The 26,562-nt window shown below is 42.4% G+C and overlaps 1 protein-coding gene across 3 annotated transcripts in view; it reads left to right on the top strand.

Annotated features, from left to right (window-relative positions):
- Positions 1-1,592: 1,592 nt before the first annotated feature.
- Positions 1,593-26,562, top strand: part of fut8b (fucosyltransferase 8b (alpha (1,6) fucosyltransferase)) — an 89,030-nt gene continuing 64,060 nt past the window's right edge. The window contains exon 1 of one of the 3 annotated variants that reach the window (XM_062436748.1): positions 1,593-1,708. The gene's annotated coding sequence lies outside the window, so the exon portion shown is untranslated. Of the gene's footprint in view, positions 1,709-21,521; positions 21,608-26,562 lie in introns of those variants that run through there. The other 2 variants (XM_062436747.1, XM_062436749.1) reach the window with 2 other exon arrangements.

Raw genomic sequence — 26,562 nt, 5'->3', positions numbered from 1 at the left:
CCAAGGTTCCTGTGTGTACCAGTCTCCGTCTCTAAATGGCATTCAGGTCTCCATGTTGTGACTATATCAACAGGGGTTTTTTTTTGTACCCACAATATGATTACTGCAAGCACATTAACACCATATATGGATAAACAGTGTAGGTCTGCTAGGTTTGATTAAAAGTGAGATTACAAGTGACTCAAGACATGAGGATGTAAAAGTACCTTTTCTGTCTACCTTTGATGTTGAAACCAGTCCTTCCTGGCTGACAGACAAATGTAAAATGTTACCATAATCCAATGTTTTTGAAAATCTATCTCAACTGAGAAACTGAGCTATACTGACACAACTTAATGGATCTCCTCCATCTAGTGAAAAAACTGAAGGAAAGTTCTCTTTATCTGTTTTGAAATATTCTTACTGCACTCAAGCAAGATAAAAACTCTAGATACCAAACTATTTGGTTTCTAAACCTGACCTAAATGAGTCTAACGGTGGTGATTATGTCAAAGGAAGATAAGAGGTTATGACAGGTGATTACTGGAGCAGCGGGCTACTGTTCTTGGGAAGCGATAAGTAACATGATCATTTTAGATTTGAGTGAGGACTGAAGGCTATAACATTACAGCTACACTACTGTCCTGCATTGATGCCTGAAGGTCGAGCAGAGCGACACCCTTTGAGGGAGTGGGGGGAATTGGTACACTACCCTTCAGCCCCCCCTCTTGCCGGTCAGTCTGTCAGTGTATCAACCAGACTGCAGTACAACAACCTGACACTGGTATGCGCACTGCAGCTTCCATTCCAAACGACTCCCATCAGGGTCGGCATCACAAGAAGTCAAGCCAGCCAGCAAGAGTCAGACCAAAACAGGAGGTGGAATCTCTGCGCCTTCAAAATAAATGACCAATGATTAACCAAAAAGCAGGTAGCCTAGTAATTTACAGTCACTGCAGTTGAGGTTTATTTGTGCACCTTTTAAACACAGTGTTAATTCAACGTGTTTTACGCGGAATAGTATCCTTAAGTGGGGGCACTAGGGGTTCCCCTGAGGTCCTTGATTGATCATTTATTTTCACTGTAATTCCATCAATAATTAATACAGTGACTGAATGTATTCTCTTGGTCATGGGTTCCATACACTGTCTGTAATAAAACATCTAAAAGCAAAAATCTCTGGGGCAAAATCTTATCAAATGGTGGTTTAATCTTTGTCAGTTCAGAGGTCCTTTTGAGAACCACTGGCCTTAATTATGTTATAAAGATATTTAAGTTATTAGACAAGTCACCAAAGAAGAAAATGGAAAAAGGTTTATTTCCACAAGTGGTGAAATGAAATGAAAATATAAATGAAGCTCGACAAATAATTAGATACAAATTATATTTACCTGCCAGTTAAGACAGGCAGGGGTAATAAACAGGATGAGCTACCACATGCTTACATTGTGCTGTGATGTCCTTCTGGTGACCACATATTATTTTGAAAAGTCGAGATCGGATGTCGGGTTCCCCCCCTCTCTGGTTTACATTGACACCGGCCATCCAGACCAGCAGATCCCCACAGAGCAGCCTTGGCTGCCGTATTCTCTGCTTGCAGCTCTGTTTCCGCCGCAGCCTTTCCTCTCAGTTTTTCTGGAGCAACACATCCCAGGCTGCTGCGGCGTCAGACCAGCCTCTGCAGCGCCCCGTCGGTCGGATGCCGCAGACGCCGGTGTATCACGCCAAGGTGGGTAATATTAACTACCGCTGCATGGCGGAAAATGTAGGAGACACGGAGCCAGTTACCCCCGCTACATCTCGGCCTGTTGACTGCGTCGCTGCCGACAGCACGGTGACCAAATAGCGGTCACGGTAGGCAGAGATTTCAGGTCCCGTTATATGACCGCCGTTACCCCGATGTTTTTTCTCTGCTATAAAGGGATGAGTCGTTGTTACTTGTGTACGTTACTTCCCTATAAACTACCGCACGTCATCCTTTGTTGCTTATTCGCGTTGAGAAAGGCAAGTGGGGTATGTTCAAAACAATTTACAGTGTATCCGCGTAACGGCCAGCGGGTAGCTCAGCCTCAAAGCTCTCTCTCTTTTTTTTCCTTCTTTTTTTTAACACCGCGGCATTATCTTGACTAGGCAGCGTGAGTCAACCGCTATCAAAGTGGTTTCATTTGGCAGATTTGCAGCCTGTATTGTGAGCTAAAGGCATCAGAAGTGCTAAAAGCGTGTAGCCTGTGAGCTAGCTGTCTTGTCTGTGTGCGCTTGTTTGCTCAGCTTGACGCGGGCATGTTTGAGTTGTCTCACCGTTAAATGAGAGTGAAACTCATTTGACCTCCACGTGAAAATTTAAGACACATGACATGGGAGGAAGAGCGGGGTTGGGGTGGTTGTTGTTTGACAAGTGTGTGCATCCTTCCAGTGTCTTTCCTTCATTGTGTTTTTATGTGTGGCGGGCAGACAAAAGCAGCCGCCTGTGTTAACAGCCTCACTGCACTGCTGCTTTGCTAGTTATCGTCAAGAATTGCGTTGTAATAATCGCCACAGCCAGGCGTGTGTTTGTTTTTAGTATCTCTGGAGGTGTGGTTAATGTGTAATAAGGCCTCTGATATGTGATTATAAAATGAAAACGGCTCGGCTCAGTCCATGCGTCATCTTCATCTTCATCACATTAGGACAGTCATGAGGGAGCCTGCAGGGTGATTTCTGTTTCCCATCCCTCCCTTCCACACATACACACACTCACACACATGCACACACTTGACAAGGAAGATGATAAGATGGCAGCACTCACATGCACTGGCACAGTGTGTGTGTGTGTGTGTGTGTGTGTGTGTGTGTGCGTGCGTGTGTGTTCAGTGTAGCTCAAGCCAATCGTGTATGGTGTCAGTGCTGGTAAGGCTACAGGTTCAATTCCCAGCAGGAGCACCCATGAGAACACCTTCATAGTGATGTAAAAGTGCCACCAAAAGGCTTGTGAGAAATGTGCAGCTCACACAACCAACTCTGCATACATGGACGGCTGTATTATTGTCATGAACACAGAACTGAGTATGTAGAGGAACAGTGTATGGCAGATTGAATGGTAAATAAATGCATTGTGTTATTGCTTTCTCATGCAATCAATCGATGATGTGGATGGGTTTTTTTTTTTTTGCTGAAGTGTATCACTTCATGCCTGCAGTTGATATTGCAAGACATATTTCAGCTCCACGTTGCGCGCTGTGATTTTTCTTTCTTTGACAGCATATTGTTTGACGATAAATGATGAGTTCAGTCATGTTGTATGGTGCCACAATTATACCGAAGTTTAGATCCATTTGCAGCCAGTATCCATTGTGTTCTCATTAGAATTGTAGTTGCTGACAAGGGAGAAACTCAACACCTATGGACAACTAATGCATCATTAATGTTATCTAATAAAGTCAGCCTTGGTAACTGAAAGCGGATTGATTGAGTTAGTGGCCCTAATCCATTCATGAATAAGTAAACAGCCATATATTGCAGTGACAGCGGTCTATGCCATGGCAGAGGTAGTCTGTCTTGGATTCCAGTGGTGGGTGACTGTGCTGCTTCAGATAGACGCCTGTCTGAATGTGAACAGTTTTAAACAGTCAGGGGCCAATTATTTTACATAAAGCAAAGTGACACATGCTTTGGCAACCATTTGCTTTGATCTGGGCTTTGCCATTTTTGGAATTAATAGGCATAGGTGGACCCATTTATATCAGCCAAGTGCAAATAATTACATTAGAGCAGTTCATTCCAGCCTGCGTAAATTTTGATGAAGCACTTAAATCAAATAGTAGTGATAACGCTCAAACTGACCCTTAAACTAACCCTAGAAATTTGCTTTAATTTGAGTGAATTTTTTGTGTGTTTGCAAAAAGCCTCCCACATTGTTTTGTTGCTGCTTGTTACATTGGACCAAAGTTGCATTTGCTACCATGTAACTCTAACACATGATACTGCATCTATAATACAGGAGAATGTGCTTTCCAGAAAGGTAGATCTATTTTCTGTGTTCCCCCTTCCCTTCCGTTCCCTCCCTCTTTCTCTGCCCTTTGTGCCTCTACCCTGCATGCCTCATGCCACTGTCTGTCTTCATTTTTTGACTAATGAGTTCATTAAACATATTAGTGTTGCTCTGCCAAAGAGGTTAGATGCGGTGCGGTGAACAAAAATGGGCGGTGACTCATTTCATAGCTTTATCTGTATTTAACAGTGTGCATAATTGTCACGTGAAACATTTCTGTGTTTGCTTTAGTGCAACAAGCCTTTGCTATGTGGGCTTGGGTTGTGATGCTGATTACCCAAATTGATTTGTTTCCAATTCACAAGATCCCAGTTTGATTTCCAATTCGATTCAATATCAATTACAATACCACCTTTGCTTGGAAAGAGATTTTCAGAGAAGTAATGCTGTAAATTGTAAAAGGAACCATTTAACCTGGCGCATTATTAAAAATATTAATGTTTATACTAAGAATCGACCCCAAAGCAGTGCACTTTTTATTCAACCTGACCAACACACTAAAGCAGTCCACACAATATAATGCAAGTGTACGGTCCATAGAGTCAATGAGTATTGACACAATATTTAACCTCCATTTTCGACATCTAACTTATGGATTTGCTTTTGTCCAACTCTTCTCTGTTTTCATAGTTTTAAAATCTGAAATGCGACCAGGTTTGGTGTTTCTTGGTTTAACTAATGTTTAACGAAATCTCGTGAGAACGGGGTTCACGTATCCACAGGAAATGGCATATTAAAAGATCAATCTTGGGATTTTATGGATCGATATTGGATAATTCAAATGAATTTCTTTTTTTCTTTTTTTTAAAGCCAGCCCTGCTGCCAAGTGGTTTTATTTGAAATAGCAGTTGGATTTGTTTTTCATTTTCAGTTCTGTCTGCAGTACCAGCCTGTCACCTGCACAGCAAGCGCCTCTGTTTGCATGAAAAGCCATTCTAATTTCAAGCATCACAGTGTTTTGGCTCAGTGTACAGTGTGTGTATAATGCTTGATATTGGCTTCAGTGTGATGTGTATACATCCCCTTTTTGCACCCCTGTTGTCCCAGATATATCCTTTTTTTCCTGAAAATGTCAGACGCATGAGAAGAGAAGGCTGAATGGAGCTATGGAGGAAACAAACAATACATTTTTAAGACATGTTCCCAGTTTGGGGGCTTCATGTTACAAACACAAAGAAAATTTAAGTGAACACACATCAAATCTTGTAGCGAGTTGCAGTAACAAGGCTACACAAAGAAGAATGCTCATCTGGTAGCATTGTTGTGTTGGTATTGTTAATCTCTGTGCAGGGTATTTCTGTTTTCCAATTCCAGACAATGTACTGTAAATAGAGCAGAAGCTGTTGAAAAGACGCTTTAGCTTGTGTTGTTCCTGCTTTGAGGAAGGGAAAGACTGTAATTATTATATATGGATACATGGATACACACCCATGAGTCTTATTATTATTATTATTATTATTAAAGACTAGAGAATTACAGGGTCACGTGTGACCAGTGTTGGCATTTGGCTGGCACTTGTCATGTGAAGCTGGTGTTTGGTGTCTGCTTTTTGTCCAGGGCTTAAATATAAGGACCTACCATCATCCCAGGGCTAACTTTAAAAAAAAAAAAGGACCTGGGAATATGTAAGTTAATTTTGGGACAAATTCGAGATGAGAGTTGATTTAAAAAAAAAAAAAAAAAACCCTGCTAATGTTACAGTGAACGGCAATGAAAATGAAACTCTGAAGTACACACAGCTCCTATTAATCCTCGTAACGTTAGCTAAACCTGAGATGTAGCTACTTATCTCTCACCTGCTGCAGTTTGAGTCTGAACAGCAGGAGCACTGTGTTAGTGTGCTCCAGTATTCAGCTTCAAACAACCCCACACCTGCATTCTACACAAGGTTAATATACATATGTGCATTTTCAATACTGTACCATTTTTACGCATTAGCATATTAGCAACAGTAGTTACTCCTCACGTTACCGTACACTGTATGTCTGTGTTAGTATAGTTAAGTTAGCTAAGAAAGCTAACGTTAAATCAGTATGATGAAAAAATACAAGAGATTTTAGTTTATTAAAGTGTCTAAGGAGAGGGAAGTCTCTTTAAACAGAGAGGACCATTAAATATGTCACTTGAGTCTTTTTTCTTTTTGTTTACAGTGTGATTGATTTACCTCTATTCTCTATTGTTTTTAGATGAATTCAAATAAAAGGGTTGATGATTGATCATCTAATCATTTGTATGGTGTTTTAATTATAAATTTAGGAAGGACCACAAATATTTCAAGACAGATTAGATTGTATTTCAGGATGGTGACAAAGGTTAGTTCAGAGTCCAGTTTGTGTTTCCTCCACTCTCTTTGAATCCTCTAGTAAATAGATGAGAAAACAATTATCACCCTCTTTTGATACTAGTGACTTGTGATGACCGTTGGGGTAGAAACAGCAGAGCCAACCAACCACATGCCATGTGCAGCAGCATACCTGTAGTCTTCAGTTTCTTATAAGGTTGCAGAATGCAGCCTTTCCAAAGGGCAAAATCTGTAGGAAAAAATCCTCTCTGCCATCACTCTTCCTCTCCTCTCATCTTGCCGGAGGGCCATTATTATCTGTATTGTAAGACAGAGTGTCTGTCTAGTGATCGAGCCAATCACAGGGCGAGTGTGGGGCAGGTTTCCATGGAGAAATGCGGGCCGGTCTGTGAGGCTGCTGTAGCTCAGTTTGAGCAGGCTAGCCTGATCCAGGCTGATAGCATTCTCCGGCAACAGGAAAAGAAAAGCCCCTAGTAGGCTTGCCCTGCTGCCTGCCTGTCTAAATGTCTCACTGCTTGTCCACCTGTCTTACTCAGCTGAATGTCTAAAGACAGGGTGGAAGGAGGGGAGGTCTGAATAGGAATTCAGTCAGACATGCACAATAGGAGTTTGGCCCAATAGCCATGTGACATCAGATTGGATTTGTGTAGAGACTGGATCTAGATCACAGAGCGCCTTAGCCACAACTGTCCTGGGTGGGTTTGAAGGATGCTTGAATGTATGTTTGGATGAGAAGTAGCTCTGAGGGTGCCCTGTCTTTGTTACTGTTGTGACCTGTCAGAGATCCTGACCAGCACTTTCCCTCTAAGAGTGTGCGGCCCAGCTCTGTTTGGCCCTCCTGCCTGCAGTGTACTTCCATCAGAGAGGATGTGTGTTTGTGCATGTGCGCTTGCGTGTGTGTGCTTGCTTTTTCTGTATCTTGAGGAGTTATTGCTGCTGCAGCCTGAGCTGAGAAGTGGGTCTTACGACATTTCTTCCCGCCTCATTGGAGCTGTCCAGAAATAGGCATGTACCCATCCACATGCAGCACTTAAATTCTCTCCTTCCCCCTTTTTTTTCTGTTTTCAGTTTGAAGCACTTAACTGTCCCTTGTTGCACAGCCTCCTGTGCGCCTTTGCATTAATTTGTGTGTGTGTGTATATGCATACATATAAGTGAGTGTGTGCGAGGTTTTGTGTTTATTCTAGTTTTTCACTCTTACTGTGAATGTTTTGCACTAGGGCAAGAAGACTGCAGTGAAGTTTGTGGCGCCTCCTCTGCATGAGGAACTGAATTCACATGGGTATGACACAGTGAACATTTTTAGCTCATCAGAAGTTTCTGAGGGACTCACTGTAGGACACAAACAGTCTCCTCTCTCTCCCTGCCAGCCAGCCACCCACCTACCCACATAATCCCCTGATGCTCAGTACCCATGGCCCATCAAACAGCCTCGTCAGACCCTCAGAGTCCACAGCTCAGGTCAGGACCAGAGCAGGTGTGGAGGGCTGGAGGGATTCAGAGATGCAGCTAAAAAAACCTCAGCTGCCTCACATGATACTGCAGTGTCTAGCACTTATACACCTCTCAGCGTCTAACATAAAACAGGATCTAAACCTACATCAGTGTCTTACAGGCTCTTTTTTAGCATGGAAGCCTCCTGAAAGCACAAATTCACACTAGTGGCATCCACGGATGGATGGGACAGAGTTTGGACTGCAGAAGTAGGCAGATGGGTACGGAGGGGAAATTAGGAGAGAAGAGAGAGGTAGTAATTGGGACAGCTGCACAGCTTGAGGCACTAGCAGTCACATCACCCACCTCTAGGGCCCTATGATTTCCGCGTTGCGGAAGACAAGGATGGATTCGAGTAATTTAATAATAAAAATGGAATCAACTGTAAAATGTGGAATATTGTGTAATTTGACAAGATGCGGATGCAATTTGTAAGAATCAGGGTTTCCCTGCCATTATAAGCAGCATTTTTTTCACAGTACCTAAGCTCAATGAACATTAAAAAAAATATGCCAAGAGTGTCTACTGCATTTTGGTGTCATTTGTGGTCCCACTGCTCCTGTCCTCTGCTGTTTGTATTGGTGTCTGACAGAGGGTGGGGCTCACCTCCTCCACACACACATAGACCTAGACACACACTCAGAGCGGCCAGCAGAGAGGCCACAGTGGACAGATAACATGGTGCAAGTGCAATAAAAGCTTTGCAAATGTAAAAGTCAACAAAAGTAACTTATTAAAACAGCTCTTCAACAACCATATACATGAAGGAAAGCAATATTTTCAACAGATTTTTCTGTAGAAAATTGTTATGAACAAGCTAAAATTATATATGTGTGATACCAATACCAGCTAATAAAATTGGTTGACCCATATATCAGTAACAATACCAGTCTATACAGTTTGTTAGTGCTGTTCAAATCACCTCTCTATAAATCTGATGATGAATGATTATTATTTGTTATGGCGTACAGTAAAAAATAATCAGAATATGGAAAACATTAATGCAGATTTCCAGGGTCCTACAACCAACTCCAATCCCTCCACCCACATTCTCCCCACCCCCAAAAACTAAAAAGAGAGCCAGATGCTGGCCATTAGGATCATGGTGACAATAGCCCAGATTCAATCTGTGTCCAGAACACAGACTGCACAAGCTCACAAAGACACACACATAGAAACAGAAGAACAAGACCATGAGCTCATGTGACAGAATGGGTGCATTTCCCACACTTGGGTAGAGAGGGTTGTGTGACAGGCCTGCCTCTGCATGGGGGTTTGTGGATATTATACTGTTTTCAACAGGAAGCCCAAATTTCCAGAACTCACTCCATCTCTACCCACATACACGAGGACTACTGAATGGCCTCCATTTATCCAGTCGTATCTGATCCAGTACTAGCCAGTATTGGGTGGCCTGTGTGCGACCTCCACACAGGTCCAGGGAGGGTTCAACCCAAGCCCCTGGAAAGTGGGACCTGGACCAAGATGAAAGGCCTGCTTTATCTAAGGGGGTGGTCTATTTATGTCACTGGTGCCAGTCCGGGATCCTGGAGGGTTCGTTTGAATGGTGTTGAGAGTGTTTGTGGATTTTTGCTGTTGCACTATTGATCCCTAAGGGAAAACTCATCACTGTGACCTCAATTGAGAGGTCAGAATTTCGGGTCAGCTACACTGTAGCCTTCGTGACTGGAAGGGACTCAGTATTTCACTTAGCACTAAGCCCCCCTGATGTCTGTCCCAAGTTCACATGAGGTGAGGTGGTTAATGTGCATGTGTCCATCTTTATATCTATCAAAGAGTTCATTGTAAGTGTGTGTGGCATGTGTAGTGAGTTACTGATGGTTGGCGGTGTAGGGCGGCAGCTGAGAGGATTGCGAGGGATCATAGAGGATTGGCCTGATTGGATTTCTGTGGCAGGAGTCCTGTCACCTGACCCAGCATGGTGCTGTAGAAGACAGCAGGGCAGCAATCAGACAGCAGACACGCTGTGAATATACAGCAAAGTCTGCATTCAACATTGACTTTATAGATTATAAGCAAGAAAGTCTATAAGTCATTTGGCAAATCTGCCAATTCTTTCACTGGGTTTACTGTCGAGAAAAATCCACCTTTAAAACAGTAAGAATAATTCTTGGAAACTTCGCTTTGTATTTCTGGAACCATGTAATTGGTTGATGATGTATTTTCCCATGCCCTCTTTTGAGAAGCCCAGATGTAGGTTTCACTTATACACCCCCTCAGAATCAAACAAAAATATGTTGTTTTAAACACTTTGAATGATGATCAACGGTCGTACGAGTAGAAATATATTGTTATAATCAAGCTGTGATGCTTTTTTCTCCAGTCAGTAGCCTTAAAAGACCACAATGCATGAACACATTGAATGCACAACAGATTAAAGCTCTGATATGCTTACTATCTATTTCTTCCTACATAACCCACAGCTGAATAAAAACGCTTGTTCCATTGAGCTTGTCAGGCCTTTCACTGGGGGTTGTTGAAAAGCACTCTGGGAAATATAGGAAATCACTAACAAGTCGAATTAGACTAGGAAGGTTGAAGCAAAGTGGGTACAACAAAATAGAAATTACAACAATCACATGCTTACTCCTTGAATGCATTGTTTATCATATATTGATGATTTTCATCAGTGTGAGATTATCAGCGAGTAGATTTTTCTCACAACTCTGCTTGAGGGCTGAGGTGTATTTAATTGAAGACATCTGTAAAAATCAGGGCATTATTTTTTTTTTAAGAATAACTACAATTTTTACCTGATACATGTAAAATGTGTAATAGAATGTCTTTTGAAATGATTTTGTTCACAATCCTCAGCAGACATAACTTAATCATAACTTAAACATAATGGTTTTGTGTTGCAGATTCAAATCAATTTCACCAGAATTAACCATCGGCTTTGTCTTAGATTCACTTGGTCCAACAGTATTTAGGTGGACAGATGTGATGTTTTGAAATTTTTGTTCACTGACTATACACACCCTAGAGCCAGACATATCATTGTACAAACTGGAGGATTGCGGAGGTGTTAAGGAGCGGATTACACCATGATCCTCGCAATGAGTCTGACAGTAATTCATACCTGTGCAATTTGTTCACCAAAGACAGAACTGAGTACCACAGAGCAATGATAAGTCAGTAAAATGTGGACAAAACATCTCATCAGCATTATTTTGGCATATATTGCAGCTGTAATGCATTTGAAAAATCCATTTAAGGCTTTATTAACTTAATAGATGTGACTTGAACCATTTCCAGGAGCTTCCCCTTTGGGCGGTTTTGGGAATATCTCCCTTCGGACCTTCCCGTGATGTCCAATCTCTTGTTGCTTAATGGTATTTCTGGGCATTGAGGAGTTCTGTGTGCCAGAAACGTCTCTTTCCCGATATTTTAGTTATTGATTGAGTCATAAAATGTATAATGTTCATATTGCACAAAGATATTGCATTCTTTGATACTGCAATATCAATCCAAATGTTCAACGCTTGTACAGTGCAGACAGCTGGTGTTTGTAGGTTGCATGTGCATGTCTTGTGAAAAGTAACACGTGTTACTCTCAAGACAACACAGACCTCATTGGCTACAAGGGAGGGGGTTTCATCACAAAAGGGAAAAGGGATTTTTCATTTCCTCATCACTTCTAAAGTAAATCATTGCAGAAGTGAAAAACGCTGTGTATTCTTGTGTGAACAGTTACTAATGTTGAGCGTAGAAATTAAGCCGTACATTTGCTAGAAAGCTTTGTGTATGTTTGACTTATCTTTGTCCAATGTCATCCCCTGGTTTCTGCCATCTATCCTATCATGCCTTGGAGAACATTTGCTTTGCAAATAATGTATAAGAAGCAGACATCTACCCAAACATCTGTGTAGTACCCTCCCTGTTACACTGGTACAAATTAAACCATGTTTCTACAAGACATGATCTCTCTCAGATTAGAGCTTGTGCATGATTTGGTAGAGGGTTAAGTGTTCTCCAATGTCTTAAGTCATCAGTCATACATAGTGTATCTACAGCTTAGCTGGTTGCATATGGGGAGGAGTGTGATTTGATCAGCATGGGCCTGAGCTTCAAGATTTGGGGCATTTGAGGGGCAAGAGGGTAATATGTTTTTTTTTTTTTTAATCAGTAAGGGATTTGGAAAGTAGGGTTCCTACTTCTTTGGTGCTTTTCTTAAGGCTCCATGAACGCCTGATGGGCAACACAAACAAAGCACTCTCTAATACCCAAGGTGTCTTGCTTGCATCCCTTCTATTATCCATTTGTACTTTCCAGATACTTTGCCTGTAACATCTAGCTCTGTTAGTTTGGCAGGGCAAAGATGTAAACCATGGTGGACCTCTTGTTCAATCCCAAAACCTGCACTAAATTTCCAGTCAATCCTTTTGCTTTACCATTATCAGGAACTTTTCTATTAAACATCCTGCTACATCTGCAAGCTTGCAGATGCTCCTCAGTCCTCCTTCCACATTTGTGAGAGTGGCAGCAGTGACATTCACCTATGGCAAAGCCCTTGGCAAACCAGCATGTGACCATGTGCATCTGACATACCTGTCATGTACTATAGCCCCAGGGATGTTGCACCACATGGTTGTCACCTCCTCCCCTTTGTCTTGTTTCATGTTGTCATGGTACCACCCTCCACCACCCCGCTGCTCCCAATTGCTAGTGCTATCAATTCTTAAGGGACATTAAAGGACCTACATGGCAGACCCATTCCTCAATTTTAGCTGTGGTCTGAGAGAGCAATAACAACTTGCCAGTCAGACATAAGAGGCCCTGATAGGATTCAATGAGATGACACAGCAGTCCAATGCTTATTATGTTGTTGGAGCCGTGGGATAGTTGTGGAGAGAGTAAAAGAGGGAGAGAGCAAGAGCCACTGACCGACCACATACCAAAAATCATGAAACATTCCTCATGGAAACAGCAGGAAGATGGAGTGGTGGAAAGATAGGATGGAGGTATTCTGTCTGTCTATGTCAGTGGCCCAGAGCTAGGTTTGACGAGGATCGAGTAGACACTTGTGTGATGTCAGCCACACTACCAGGTTTTCAAATATGTATCTGTAAAATAGCTGTGTGACAAGCCGCTCCAGAAACAGAAAACAGCCTCCCCTAGCCTGGTTTTTACTTTTCTTTGATCTTGTGACAACAGCAAAGAATTGAAGCTGGCACCTCAACTCAGTGAGGAGCTTTAAACACCCGGCGAGGGCTGGGCCTCCTTACTTTGATTTGCTGAGTAAATGAAGGATTATTATAGATGAATCCAGTGTTATGGTTGTCCTCCAACTTTTGATGTTTAAACAAAAACTAGAACAGTGCAACCACCCGAACTGCCACGCTGTCACATTTGAAGTTGAATGAAGCAAGTCTCACACCCTGTACGGCATACTTACTCATTCCACATGCACAGCACAAAGAACATGATATTGAGTCATAATGACACTCTATAGGTATTACAGAATAACGTAACCTGTCTACATTTGAGAGCTATTACATGTTCGCTATTAAGGTACTTGTGCCAGTGCGTGGGGAAGCCTTCACATCATGAAGAGTGTCAGGCCTGGACAAGGTCAAGTTGTGAGGGTCAAGCTTCATCTGTAAGTTTACCCTTCTTTTTGAAAGTTGACCCATCCACTCGGTTGAAATAACAAAACGCCTTCCGCACTTTCTCTTTTTTTCCCATTCGTAGCAGCATCATCCGCCTCACTCGGTCTTTGCTCTCCTCTGGCAATTGGCGCCCTAATTGAGGCACTCTAGAGCCATGTTTATCACCGTGGCAACGTTGCCCTGCAGATAATCATTGTCTTGTGGATTAGCATAACAACAGAGGAGAGGCTTTGCTTTAATTCCACTAACACTGGACCAAGCTCCTTTGTGTCGGCTCGCCTGCCGGGCTTGTCTTAACTGGGATTAGAGGCATGGGCTGCTAGCGCCTATCAGACCCCCACATTGTGGTCATGCCCCTGCCCTCTAACTTGAGTGAACCTTGTTCATGTCCTTAGATGTTCCTTAAAAGCAATAAATCCCCACAGTATTGTATTGTGATTATCACCTGATTGTTAAACTTTTTAACACTCTGAACTTCACTTTTATGAGTAGTTCACCATTAACTACACAACCATTGACTAGAAGCAAACTCTATGCGGTCTACCCTTTAAGTTCTGTCTTGGCTTTCCCTTAGGACTGAAGTTAACAAGACCATAATTTTACTGCTAAAGAAAGACACAAACATCTGCCAACTTTGTCCAGGCAGCTTGTACAGTATTTTTTGTACCAAATTAGTTGTTTAATTTTTACTACCGGTCTAAAAGTTTTTGTACCAGAATATGCATATGCATTAGCCTTTTATACCTGTTCCAAATGGCCAAACTCAAGGGTGGGGCTGAGATGCAGTGATTCATACAAATGGGGATAATGGTGCACTCTTTCAGACCTTTTCTGCAAAGTCATTCATGATTCTGCACTTTTACACACACGTAGTTGTGTGGAAGAAAAGTTCAAACCCTACCCATTTTTTCACCTCTGCACATTTGGCCAATTACTGAGTGAAGTGGGTTTTAGTGTCAGATTTTAGATTTAAAAAATGCACAAAAAATGTACTAGACACAATGAAAGGGCGAATGGGGGCGAGGTTTCAGATGCTGCTTGAACATCCGACAAGCACTTTATTTGATGCAAACTGACCCCTAAATCTGTTTGGGAAGTCACATATTATCAGCCAGCCAACTGGAACCTAAATAAACTTGAACCCTCAATATTATTCATTAAAGTCATGAACATATAGCATCTTTTAACACCACTGAACTGGAATAGCAGCTTGACTGATTTTGTGAGAAGCAAGTCACAGTTGGTAGCAAGTGGGTTTGGTTGGCGGCTGGCGCAGGGAGAGGAGGCAGGCGTGTGGCGGGAGCGTGCCATGCTGTCCTGTCCTGATCTGTCAGATCAGCGCAGTAGGATCTCCCACGGGAGACTGGGTGTAACCACAAAGGCGTATTGCGGAGGAGAGGAAATGCGTAGGGTTGAGGGGGGACAGCCGCTGACCCCGTAAGCACACAAGATTAGGAGGAATAATAAAAAGGGGTCTTGGCAGTGCTTCACTAATATGCGTGGTAATTTAAAGACATTCCGAAAAGAAATGTCAGTGATGTGTGTGTGTGGGCACATTTAATGTGTGTGTGTGTGTGTGTGTGTTTGAGAGAGAAAGATACACACATCAACAATCTCCATGGATGATTCCTGTGGTAAAGCATTCTCGGTTTCTCAAGCATGCAAAAGGAATTTCAGGCCCTCTCAAAAAGATGACCGCACCATTGCAAGGGAGCTTCTTTGAAAGATTAGCAGAGCCTATATGCTCTTGCCACACACAGACAGACAAACCCAGACACACATACACACACACATTTATTTTGTGGTACTGTATGGTGGTTTCACACTTCTTGTTGCTGACATTATCTAAATATGTTTACCTATGCCAAACTTTTTCCAGGCGATTATGCTTTGTTTAATGCTAGCAATCCACCAGCCAGCAGTATTTTAATTTACTCTAACTTGCAGTGTCAGTACTTGGCAAGACAGTAGCAACATAGCATAGCCAGTAGCTGTGGATAACATTTCTTTTATTTAATGAGAGGGACTCTTGTGGACTCTTATGATAATTCTGTGACCCATGTTTAAATCCCATTTATTCCAGACAAAAAAAAAATTCATTAGAATCTAAGTAAGTAGCAATACTGTAAGCGACTTGTTTCCTCCTCCAGTTCGGACTGTTTACAAGTGGGCAAGTGGTGTGGTAGGGCGAGTGGTGTGAGGCAGGCTGCTGGAACAGGTGACATCTGTGACCCAGCACAACAGTGGTGGATGCTGGACACATGCTCCTTCTGCAAAGGCTACTGGCACCCTTTCCCCCTCATTGGGCTCATGCCCGCACGCACACCCTGCAACACACACATTTGAAATGCTTCATCTGAACGGAGCCACAGCACATAAGGTTATTGTTAAACGATAGTGATTCAGCATACCTTAAGGATATAAAGACTACAAAAATAAATTTCCCTGTAAAGTCTTATCGTCTTTTACAGTGACTGGAGTTATGTTTTTCTTTCTTTCTTTCTTTTTTCATTTTCGTCTCATTTTAGACAGTTGACCTACACTCTACAAGGCTCTAACAGCTACTTTGTGAGCATGACAGACTGCCAAACTTTAGGATCATCGGCTTACAAAAAATGACTTCCTGATAAATACAGCCAACTGCTGATTCTAGGTCAGTTGTACTATTTCACTCAAAAATCAAATGGAAAACCTATCTCAGGAGCGACCACTGCTCCGTGCTCCTTACTGATATAACGGCGCACACACACACACACACAGAGTACATACTGTACACACACACGCTTGCATGTACATGACTAAATTGGAACTTTCTCCAGCTTCACAAAAAGACAATCAGATGATTGATCTTGCTTGCCAGGCTATTAACCCATTATATTTACAAAGCCATTAGCTGCCTGATAATTGGACTGTTAATTAAAACAAAGGCCTAAGTTTCCCCCTATTGAGTCTCAAACTTCCCTCACTGAACTGAAGAACAAAATAAAGAGCAGAGTATTAACACTACATCCATTTCTCGTCCCTGGGATTTTCCAATAAACTCCAGACTGTAAATATCCAAAAGGGTTTTTTGGTTTGAGATTGCAAATATTACAATCATACAATAAGGATAAAAAAAGATTGGAGAATATTATTGTTTAATTTAGTTTTAATGCAGCTCTATATGAGTTAAAGTACAGTTTGGCATCAGCACTCCTCCTCTATATTGCCTAACCCTTCTCCTCCCCTCTCCCAGGAGGGAGTGCGTCTCTCCTCCTGGTTTTCTCGTTGCATTCTGATAAAGCAGAGTCTTCCTCTGATGTGTCTTATCTCTCCTCATCTCCTGCAGTAAAGGCTGTCTCTGTTTGTTTTATGCTTCCTGCCAGCTTTTTTCTTTCTCCTTTAGTCCCTCCCCACCCACCCCTCTTAGGTGACACCCAGTGCCTTGTCCCAGTATTGTGTGCCATGGATCAAATTGGTCAGAATAACTTAATGGTCTGCTGACCTGCCTCCTCCTGACCCTAGCTGTTTATCAAATTCTATCATATTCTGTAGCTATATACCTCTGCTCCACACCCTCCCATTTCTGTGAGAGGTATAGATTTGTTGCTCCATATCTCTGGCAGTGCAGTACTCTGCTTGCTTACTGCCGTTGACAGAGTGTGTGTCCAGTGGAGGCTACGCTTGGCTGCATCAGGGTAATGCTGCTGGCTAGCACAGATCCGGCAAACAAACAACATATATTATATTGGAGGCAAGGAGACTGGTTATATAGCTGAGGGGCCTAATCATGTGTGTTTGTATGCATACTTGCATGTTTTTGTACATGATTGTGTTAGTGTGCGCATTGACCTACTATGTGGGCCACACTGCGAGAAGCTATAGACCCAGACTGTGTCAGACCTGCTCTAGCCGGGCTTAAGGCGATAGTGTAATAACAGCCTGAAGTAGAAACAGTCAAACACAGCACAGCGCACACATCTGTGTACACTTGCTACAGCTTTGCATTGTTTGTGTATTTGCACACGATGCCTGTAGTGTTGCAGGAAGAGTAATAATGCAGCAACAGTAGAGATAATCGCTTTGTGATTTCAGGCATTTTTCAAGCAAATAAATGCCAAAACCTCTCTGGTACAAAATATGAAGGTATGCATTTCTTTGTCTTAACATAGTAAGTTATATCTTTGGCTTTTAGATTGTTAGATTGTTTAGACTAGTGCTGCACAATTCATCTCATCACAATCATGATGTCAGCCTGTGCAGTTATGTAACCGCAAAATTGACTTTTAAATGTAATTCAATTTAAATGTGCGCGTGAAAACGTTTGGTCATCTACGCACCATGTGCGGAGATACTTCACAGACTGCTCTCAGTCTCTATGTAGTCAGTGAAGCGTGTGCAGTGCATGGTCACATGACCTGCCGGTGTACAGACCACAGGCCAGGTGGAAATGGAAGCTAACAAGCAGGCCGATACTTAACTGGTGGCCAAAAAGAAGCGCACCCTGTTACATGGTGACTGACAAAACTAACTATTTGAAAATATAACCTTAGGCTCAGCAGACTGGTATGGGCATGTTTTTATTATTTTCTGTCATTTTGAAGGCTAATTGATTGAGAAAATAAATAGCTACATTGATATTTAAAACCATAGCCTGAGCACTGAGGCCAAAACTGATATCGATATTGAGTTCGGAAAAAAAAAACTGATAACAACATATCAATATTATTATTCACCTCAGACCTTCTTGGGCATTTTTTTCTACGCTGCAATTTCTTACTGCTTATTGGCTGACACACCGATACTGATGCATCTGCAATAAACTAATTGCAGGAAACCTTTAGGAAAAATAGCAGCTCGGGTGAAATAGCAATATTCGAGGTCGAGGCCATGCCTGTATGAGGAACTTGGGTTGGCCATGAAATTTAAGATATCATTTTAACGAGCTAAGCAAATAATGGCTAGAAATGATTAATTTAGAAAATGCTGAATATGGGATGTTTTGCACAGAAATGGAAAAAGCACTGAACCTGGGGGAGGAAATGAGAAAAGCACGCTGCAAAGCAACTGTTTTTATATTCAATAGAAGTGCATCAATACATAACAGGCAAACAATCTGAATATTTCATTAAGTGGATCAACCATTAAAATGAATGTGTGCATCAAATAGATTAATTTATAGAAGGTAACATAATGTAAACCTCCCTGTGTGTCTTCTGATTTTCATCATTCTCTACATGGACTGGAAAGAATCTCCCAGGCCATCATTTTTACCTCCTAGTGGAATAAACTGAGAGGAAAAATGACATATCAGGGAAGAAAATCAGTTATGGTTTCTGAAGCAGAAAAATTAATTTGCTGATGAATAGTCTGAATATTAAGGTCCCTTATCAGCACCAGCACTGATGTTGGAGATTCTGACGTGCACTTCTGACGTTTCAGCCCAGTTGCACCCTGGCTTGCAAGGATTGGACTAGTCCAGCCAGCCCTGCCTGTCCACTCTGTGGAGTCTAATGCCAAAGGGGTTTGTTTTCCTTCTCTAACCCGAGCCTAAATGCCTCCTTCTGTCTGCAAAACACTGCTGAAACACACGTGTACATTTGTTTTTGATACCAGGGAACTCTATTATTAGGTCTGTGGGTAAAGTGAGAAAAAGAACCTTGTGCAAGAATAAAGATGGTGGATGATTTTAGCTCGTTATATCTGCTCACCTGTTCCCTTCTTGGATAGAGCATTTCCTGTCATACAGAAACCTACTTTTTTTCATTATTTACATCTTCATGTTTTTTTTCTTTCCTGCCACATTTTTCATATCATACTCGAATCATATTTGTTACTTGTTCCATTTGAACACAAATTGTTCAGATTGATTAATATGGAATAAGCAGTAGTAATAGAGACGCCGCTGCCAATATGATCTGACATCATATCTCATCTTCTCTCCATCTGTTCTGTCACTCCCTCTTTTTTCTCACTCCATTTTCACCTCTTTTCACTAACAGACATGTAGAGCTGTATTAAATGACTATACAAACACCCCCTCTTGATAGCTGCAATATTCCTTACCTACCTACTCCCTCTCTGTCTCTCTCTCTCTCATACGCACACACACACACACACACACACACACACACATACACACATACATATACATATACATATACATATACATATACATATACAGACGCTGGCCTGAGCTTAGGTGTGTGTATGAGGTGGCAGTCTGCTCTCTCTGTTAGGTCCTCAGCTCCCACCAGCCTTCCAGATGGCCTTGGTGTCAGCACCACACCTTTTGCTCACACGACACTCTACATCCTTCAAAACCCCACACCCCCTACTCCCTGTTACAAAGTACGCAATTACAAATTAAGTGAAAGATGTCTCCAATGAAATTCTCATTAGCATTAATCTTAAAATGCAGCTTTGGAAATATATTTTAATGTATTCTTGGAGCATTTTTATGCCATTATTAGATAGATGACAGCAGAGAGAAATGAGGAGAGAGATGGAGTTTAGGCGTGCAATAAAGGTAGAAAGAGTTTAAATGGGGGTGTTGTGGTTCATGGTTGGCAGCTTAACCCCGAGGCCACCAGCTCGCTCTCAAAATACATTTTGTAAATGAAAATTATTCACATTCACACTGTCAATTCACACCTTTAGCAGTGTTATTTACGGTAAACAGTTAAATGGATGGGAAACAGTGTTAAAGTTCTCAGACACCATGCCTCATTTCAGATACCAAGCAGCTTTAAATTCATATAATACTTTAAATACATTATACATATTTCCTCTTTCCTCCAAACTTTTTATGTTTGCTTCTTACTGGCAAAGAATAAGGAACCATACAGAAACAAAGAAAACTCCAGTGAGGCACATTGCCTTTCAGATTGGAAACACTAAGATGGTTGACTCAAAAGATTTCAACCACACACAATGTTTGAAATTTAGTCAAATCTTATTTTTGACAGGAATCTGAAACCACATTGAAAATTCATATCAAGTAGTCAAAGCTGTTTCTGTGTGCAAGAGAATGTCTTCCTGGGAGGGACCTAGCAGGCACTTATTTGTTTTTATAAGAACAAATGAAAAAGCTTTCACCGTCTATAGATCGAAATGCGTGGGATCAGTCGGAGGCAGAAAATAGAAAAAGCGGACTTGTATTTTTTTTCTTTTTTTTTTAAGGAAAACACAGATCATTAAATAATTCAGCAAAAGTTTGCAGAGGATGTTCACTCTTGTTCTGCAATGCCCTGCTTCACATTCACACAGCAGCTCCAATTCATCTGGGTGGTGGGGGGGTGATAGGGGGGGTGTTTCTGCAGGAGAACCACACATTTGTTTTCTTCATCTACCGAGCAGCTACGGCGGAGCAGATGGGACAGAGCAGCTCGTAGCGTATACGCGGGTGTTAAAGGAGGAGGAGGAAGAGGGAGGGAGGGGAAAGAGAGATTTATCCTCACTCCTGGCCACGCTATCGTCTCGTTGACTTGTTGCTGATTTTCTTTTTTTTTTTCATCTTTTGATTTAGTCCACTTGTTCGTCTTTTAATTCTCTACCAGCCGTCGCGCCTTTCAGTCATTATTGCTGCGAGGTTCGGCTATTCAAAAGCTTTACTCCCATTCAGCCTGTGCTCGGCGGCTTCCCTTTTCATTAACGTGCTTCATTCAGTCGCGTGCTGTTCTCTATTAATATATTGCTTCTTTCACGCCTCTGGTGAAGTCCTCTGTACTGTGTGTATATATATATAAACTTCCCATTTGTTGCCCCTATCATGATCATCTCTCCTGCTGCCCTCTCCTCCTTCTCCTGTTTGGATTCCCCCCTCCCTCCCTCTCTCTCTCTCTCTCTCTCTCAATCTTTCTTTCTTTCCGTCACCATGTGCTCTGTGTATCTCCACCCTCCCCACCCTGCCTCCTTCTCTCCTTGCATTTTCTGTCTCTTCCCGCCTGCCTCCATCCTTACTGCAGGGTTGAGTCATCCCCGTTTCTGCTTGCCTTGACACGTTTGGCCCCCATACGCGTCTGTCCAGGCCTCATCACACAGCGATGGCGCTAGCTGGGCTGACATCTCGCTGCAGTGCTAAGGGCCTCTGATGTCCATGACGCTAGCGCTGACCTGTCCCTCACTCCTCAAAGCACTGACATCATCAAAGCGGGACCACACGTCCGCCCCGAGGGCTATTAATTGCCAAATATGGTATGAGCCACATTTTTTTTTCATCCGTGCCATTTCCATATTAGAATAGGGGAGTTCTGTGTCTTTTTTTTCTTCTTTTCTTGTGTTTATCAAAGAAATATTCTAGCTCGCTGCACTTCTTTTTTTTTTTTGGCTTTTTCCTGTAGTTCTTCTTCCTCACTTGGCATTCTCCGGCTGTTGTCGGGAGAGAGAGGGACCAGATCAGCACTATTTTTCTTCAGAGCTTTCCCTCACAGGGGAGCCGCCGCACCCCCCCTCCCCCCCGCTTCAAATTACACACCTCAGATCACACGCGTGCTTATGCTCACGTGTGCACGTACACTGCGAACAGCAGAACCCGCCGTCGTCGATGCAAAAAAAAAAAAAGAAGTACGCACAAATGAAAGCCCGGCATCCTCCTTGGTGGAAAATTGAGTCATGGTCCTTCTGCTCGCGTAAACTGACAGACAAGCCAAGCGAAAAATGGAATCAAAATGTCCTTATATTGGAGTGTGTGTGTGTGTGTGTGGGGGGGGGGGGGGCATGAGCGGTGCCGCTGTGAGATTCTATATCAAGCACATGCAAATCGAGTCAAACCGACCCCAGGCTCGTTAAATAAAACATGGGAGTAAGGACAAAAGCCTGCTTCTACTGTAACCTTGCATATTCATAATGAGCACTCCTGCCTAATGCCGAGTGGAGGGATCTTACACCAGTTGACATTGTGTGGCTGGCTGCTTCTTAGGTACGAGCTGTTGTTCTGCAGGCTGGGAACAGGTGAGGTGGCGCTGTGTTCGGATTTCTAAGATGAGGATAGGAAAAGAAAAACTTTTTTTTTTCACATTTAAACTTAATCCTGTGTGTTGAGTCAAGGCAAAAAGAAGCACTTTCACAATCCACAATGTGCACTCCTGCCCTTTTTAAAGTAGCTTTTTGGCCACAGCAGGTTTCTGTGAGTGAGTGAGTGAGTGATGAAGCTGCACCATTGGTTGACTTGTGGAGTTTCCCCATTGGCTGTTGCTCTTTCAAAAATAAATCCATGCGAGATGATGGAATTGGAGAACAGCAGTGCGAAGCAGAGTAACTGTGTTTCCTGCTCCGAGCTCTGAGGCTCTCAGCTGTGGTGTTAAATGCAGCCAAAGTCAACTAAACTCCTTTTTAAAGAGACGTGTACCAGCGTCTCTACCTTCTCCTCCTCTACCGTCCAGTGTGATGGACTCCTGAGCTGACAGCGCTGTCAGCAGCCGGCAGGAGAGACGCTCCCCGCTGTGTTCAGACGGAACTGTAATACCAAGATGCACACTGTTTCTATCTCTGACGTTTCACATTCTAAATGATGAACAGCAGTAGTAAAACTGCAATGAGTCTTGCATGTAAAACATGTGACGCATATAGGCTATTTGGCTGTTACGCTGTTATATCAGTTGAGTGCACTTGATTTGACTAACTGCAGTAACTGGGTGGAGATAAGCCTTCTGAATTTGCAACTAAAATGCTGTCAAAACTTTTATTTCCACCGCAGCCTTCATAATTCCTGACTGGGAAAGAGGGAGAAAAAAGGCACACAGAGGCATGAGGCACAGTTAAAGCAACCCAAATAACCATCAATCTGACAACACACTCAATGCAGAGGGAAAAATGAGAGACATATGAATGGAAAGTATTGTTCTTGCAACTGCATTTACAATCTTTTTTTATTATTATTATTTTAATTCATGTGATATGCTAATGCTGATAATGCTGATAAGCAAATATTACCAGGACCACCGCAGAAACTTGCATAACCAGGAATTCACATTATACACACTCTATACTCTCCCTGTAACAAACTGGCCACAATTTCCCCCATTGACCATACACAGCCCAGCCATATAATTGGTTTTGACCTGGTCTTGTTCTGTTCAGACTCCAGCATAGAATTTGGTTGCACCCCTAAGCTTGCTGAGTCGTGAAATAAAAGTTATTCACAGTAACTGTTTGCTCAGCTTCACCTCCTTTTTAAAATGCACAGAGCAGAGAAATACACTTGTAGTTTAATGAGCAACTTAATGCCTTATAGTCAGAACACATGTACATAACTGCAATAAAAAAATAAAAATAAAGTTTTGGAATTTCAACTACCATATTAAATGCACTCACAGGAGAGAACAGAATACTACACTCAATATTTTTGGTGTTACTCAAGAAATAAAAACTGCAAACCTAATTTTAGTTGCAGTCTGCAGGGATTTCCCCGGTACCTCTAGACGGGACTCATTCAATTCTCTTCAGGAAATAGTTTGACAGAGTCCCACTCACATCCTCATCGTCCCTTTCAAAATAGACAACTGTTCAGCTGTCATAAATTGAATAGAAATCTGTCTAACCCTTCCTCGCTGCATGGAACTTATTGGATCATTCTTAAAAGTAATGGATGTAACACCGTATTACTTCTCAACTTTTAAGAGGAGACGTTCAGCTGAAATATTCAGTTGTGTGACAAGAACAAGAAACTATTTAATTGGATCGGTCGTATATTTTGGATCCACTGATACCAATCATGCGTATCGCATCGTGCACCCCTTTATTTTAACCAATTCAGACCATATTCAGATTTGAAAATGTTTGCCACCCTGTGTTGAGGTGTCTGATTTAGACTCACTTCACTTTGGTCCTGACTTTTACCTGGACGCTACCGGAGTGTTTGTAAGTTGCAACACTTGAGGGAGGTGGGCTGAGAGGCCGGTGAGAGACCAGGATTAGATGCCTCCACTGATCTCAGTGAACCCCAGCTGGCGGAGCGCACCGAAGGGAGAGGAAAGTTTAAAAAAAAGGAGCCCATTTAGATCAGGCTACACTGATCCATCGCCCAGAGTGATGGGTGAGAGATCTGCAAAGAGGACTGGGACTGTGACAGGCAGTGTTCATTAATGCTCCAGCCTCTGCTGTAGAGTCCAATCAAGGGACTCCACACACAAGCACCCTCAAACACGAAAGCTCTCTCACACACACACACACGTATATACACGCACACACGGCTATCCAAGCAATGAGACAGGCGGGCTAAGCGTGGGCACTGATGGCTTCACTGCCTCAATTGATGGGTGCTTAGAGGGGAGTGAAAAAGGAGAGCTGGAGATGCGGGGCCAGCGAGACTGAGTGCGAGAGAGAGGAGAGAGAGAGACGGTGCGGCAGGTTCTGCTGTGTCGATGACTCTCTGATAGGCCGAGCTTAGCGCCACTTCTGCTCAACATGCGAAGCCATTACACTAACCCCACATGCTGCCCAGCTGTTTCCATTAAACGCTTCAATCCTGAAAATCTCTTTAGCAGTCAACAGATACACTACGAGCCTAATAAAGCTTCCGCACTTCCAGGTGCTGAATTATACCGGAGCGGAAAAAGGAAAAAAAAAAACCTGCGTTACATTTTACAGATATTAGGCGTTTAGCCATCTCTTGTATTCAGGGTGAGTCACAGCGAGGGCTGCGATAGAATTAGTTTATAGTTGTAAATTACCAACATTAGAGGGAACCAGTATGGTATTAATATCAGTCCCTGCAAGGAGTTGGCATGGCAGCGTTGTGACAGAATGCGATGGTAAATCTACAGCCGCCGCCGCTGCTGCCGTTGTGACAGACTTGGCAGGGCGCAGAGCAGTGTCTGTCACAGTACTGTCTGTTTGTACTGTCATTCAAATGTTTACCTCCCAAATACCCATCTGAAATGTAATCAGCAGTGTGTGCATTGATTGTAAGCCTGTTTGGTGGTGTGATTGACTCAAACGCTGGACAAACAGGCCCGAGTGCCTGAGAGCGTTCTCCTTTTAGATAAAAAAAAAAAAAAAAAGGCAAAATGCTGACTGGAGGCGTGTCGCCCCTGATCTGTCCTTGACCCAGCCGGTAGGGAAGACAGTGAGTAAAAACAGGACTGTGCCAAAGCAAGGAAACGAGTGCATGGGGCGCTCTGCGGTTGCTCTGCGTGATAACAGATGATGCAAATTGGAGAAACAACATAAAGCCTTAAAGGACATTTGCAGTTTAATTGTAGTTGTTGATCATTTCTACATCCCTTTTATTTTTTACATCACGTTATTTTGTTGTTTTTTCTTAAATTATTTAATAAAATACTTGCTGCTTCCTTCTTAGGTTTAGTTGTTTTTCACTGTCAGTATGTATATTTAAATTCTGTGTTAGGTTGTAATTCCACTGTGGGGTGGCTATTTTAATCCACAATTACGTAAAATGAAACACTGCTTTTATAGACTGTAGTTGGCAAAAAGTTGGCATCTTTTTCTTTTGGCTTTGTACGAGAGGCGGATCTGTAGATAACCACTAACTTCCATCAGAGATTCAAAAAAAAAAAAAAAAAAAAAGGTTTTTTAAAGAAAGAAGCAGAAAGGGGGAAGACAGATACTTCTTCCCTGCGTTCTCTCAGTGCTCAAATGTTCTCCGATTTGCACATTAATATGAAAGCTGGAGTGCCTTTTTCAGATAAGTGTATTTATTGCCTGATGCGCTTTTACATAATGTCTCTAGTGTTGTTTTCTTTGACAATTGGAATTAAATGTTGATTTTTAAGAGATTCGGTAAAGCTGATTTGGAAGTCACGGCGCGTGCTTCAAATCAAACGTCATTTGAAATGGAAAGAAAATGTAAAATATGAGCCGGCAAATTATGATGTTCCCTGAAGAGCACTTTAAAAAAAAAAAGGGCCATCCCGGCCAAATTGCTGCCCTTTCCCCTATTTATAAAAGAGAGAAAGCATTTTCTGACACCGTGATGACTCCAACGTCCTCATTTCTTGTTTGTTTGTTGTTGAGACTGTCGCACACATTCTTGTAAGTCCTCTGATTTCCACGGATCATGCGTTCCTCCTTTCTGTCCGTCTGTGTGCGGTCACATGAGCGTGTGAAACGGACCAAGACCAATCCATCTCATTAGATGAGCTGATATATCGATATATTATATGTGTGTGAGTCGTTTTGAGTGGCTCCTG

The sequence above is a fragment of the Scomber scombrus genome, chromosome 17, assembly GCF_963691925.1.
Source record: "Scomber scombrus chromosome 17, fScoSco1.1, whole genome shotgun sequence".
Classification (NCBI taxonomy): Eukaryota; Metazoa; Chordata; class Actinopteri; order Scombriformes; family Scombridae; genus Scomber; species Scomber scombrus.
The sequence above is the reverse complement of the archived record's forward strand: the minus strand, read 5'-3'. Positions and strand labels throughout refer to the sequence as shown.